Genomic DNA, 2,367 nt, shown 5'->3' with positions numbered 1-2,367 from the left:
AGACATACCAGTTAGAATGTCAGTATATACTCCTCGCAAAAAAGTATATATGCCTTTAAAAATAAATTTTGTATGTACTCTTTCAATAAAAAAATAGTATATACTCCTTTGAAAAATCAATGTGTACTCCGTCAAAGAAATCAGTATATACTCCTTATATATGAAGTTTATACTCTTCAACAAAAGTCAGTATATACTCCAGAAAATGTGGCGGTAGGCGGTAACTTCATGCTCTTATTTCTTTCAGATATACCTAGTCATCGTTCATTGTGGGTGTAATTCCTAACACACGGTTCATACGTATGCCATATAGTCATTTTTCACCAATGCAAAAAAGACAATATATATGTAAAACATGGCGTCCAGGATGAGCTTGGATTTTTTTAAACTTAAGCCACCGGTTGCATGCCCTTTCTTATAGGTGGTAGTTATGCATGCTTAAGCTAGTTAGTTTGCTTCTTGTACCGGCGTGCTCAACACATATCCATCTAGCTACCTTATCCACTTAGGGAGTACATACTCATGGGAGTATAAAAGAGGATATATATATATATATATATGTGTGTGTGTGTGTGTGTGTGTGTGTGTGTGTGTGTGTGTGTGTGTAGACACACACACACACACCAAGATAGCATATCCAACACATGTTACTAATAGTAGCAAGTTTCATCCATACATATACATAGTTTCATCAATATTACACAATTTCATCCATAGATAGCAAGTTTCACAAAACAAAAACTAAAGACAAGCACTCCATATCTGAAATTACAAGAAATGACCTAAAACTAAATATCTATTTTCCTAAAAACTACTCCCTCCGTTCCTAAATATAAGTCTTTCTAAAGATTTCAACGAGTGACTACATACGGAGCAAAATGAATGAATCTACACTCTAAAATATGTCTATATACGGATGTATGTTGTAGTCCATTTGAAATGTCTAAAAAGACTTATATTTAGGAACGGAGGGAGTATCTTATTACTAAGATCTTCTCTGGATCTTCTTCTTTTCTTCCAACCTGCATAACAAAAACACTAAGAAAGAGAGAATGGGTTAGGAGTAGAAATGTAGCATTTCACTTGGTGAAATGCAATGCTGTTGGAGCCAGCACTTGAGATCAACACCAAAAAGTACTAAATTTTGTCGCTTGAGATATTCGACGTAAAACAGGGCAAGGGGCAGGAAGTGGACTTCAAGACAAATAATTTTCTTTTGGAGGAAATCATGCTGTGTGGGAAAAGAGAATACCATTCACCACAATGAAAAATATAGCATGCCAGAATGGTGGTATTTCTTTTGGAGGAAGCATCACCAAAGGTCTAACAAGGTCATCATTCCTGTATCCTGTACCACCAGTAGACTCCAAACACGTGAATGGTGAATACTACTACAATCCCGATAAGCATTGGCATTTTCCTCTCCCCCTGAAATAAGAAAAATAAAGTGCAAAATTCCGCATGTCAGCTGAACATATATTGTACCCACTGTATGAAGGTCGGATGCTGTTTTTGGCAGATGTCCAGTTCAGTTCACCGGCAATTTCTCAAAACATGACAACAAACAAATTAACTTGAATTCTTGGCACCGTATGGTGTTTAGACAAGTCTGAATACATGGGTGGGGTGATTTAACAAATCTACTCAACAACAGGGGCAGCAGCAGCACAACTGGCCAATTGCAGTGTTGAAAAATCATGAAAAACATCTGATCCCACACGACACAACAAAGATATAGATTTGTCAATAGTTACTACCACTAGCAACATTCAGGTCCTAATCCAGATGTTATGTTTCTACCTTTCAGTGTCTGATATAATAATTGTACAAAAGATATAAATCTTACTGACAAGTGAGAGGTGCAGCAGCCCTGGTTCCATCATTACAACATGACAAGTGAGAGGTGAAAACATTTGATATATGTGAGTGAGAACTAATATTTTGTCTAAGCAGACAATGTACCACAGCTTCTATTCTAGTGGCTTACACAGAACTTACTAAAAACTTCTTAACTTGTTAGAGGCCTGATTAAGGAAGCTAATGTTTATACAGGGACAGTTAACAATTTCATCGCTGCAATGCGCTTGTATTGCCTTAGGCAGCAAGTATCGGTCATCAGTCCCAACACTGAAGATTCGTTTCATTTTTATCATCATTTTTTCAAGAATTGATAAATGCAACAGTGATGTATGTCAACAAGCGAAAAAGATTAACAAAATTAAATTGACGGAAACACAATAACGTGTCAAGTCAAAGATTACCTTGGTTACATTTGGATGATCAAGCATATGCCAGACGGAGAGTTCTTGCGAAAAGGCTGCTGTTATTGCTGTTATTTCTTGCTCTGACCTATGACCATCCCCCCCC

The 2,367-nt window shown here is 36.9% G+C and overlaps 1 long non-coding RNA gene across 1 annotated transcript; it reads right to left on the bottom strand.

Moving 5' to 3' along the window:
• Window positions 1-656: 656 nt before the first annotated feature.
• On the bottom strand, window positions 657-2,367 carry LOC119327392. Its single transcript, XR_005158497.1, has 2 exons — window positions 2,262-2,367; window positions 657-1,428 (listed from the first exon to the last, which is right to left on the bottom strand). It is a non-coding gene; the product is annotated as an uncharacterized LOC119327392 (long non-coding RNA).

The sequence above is a fragment of the Triticum dicoccoides genome, chromosome 7A (genome assembly GCF_002162155.2).
Source record: "Triticum dicoccoides isolate Atlit2015 ecotype Zavitan chromosome 7A, WEW_v2.0, whole genome shotgun sequence".
In the NCBI taxonomy this organism is placed as follows: Eukaryota; Viridiplantae; Streptophyta; class Magnoliopsida; order Poales; family Poaceae; genus Triticum; species Triticum dicoccoides.
Note: the sequence above shows the minus strand (reverse complement) of the source record. Positions and strands in the feature narration are given on the sequence as shown.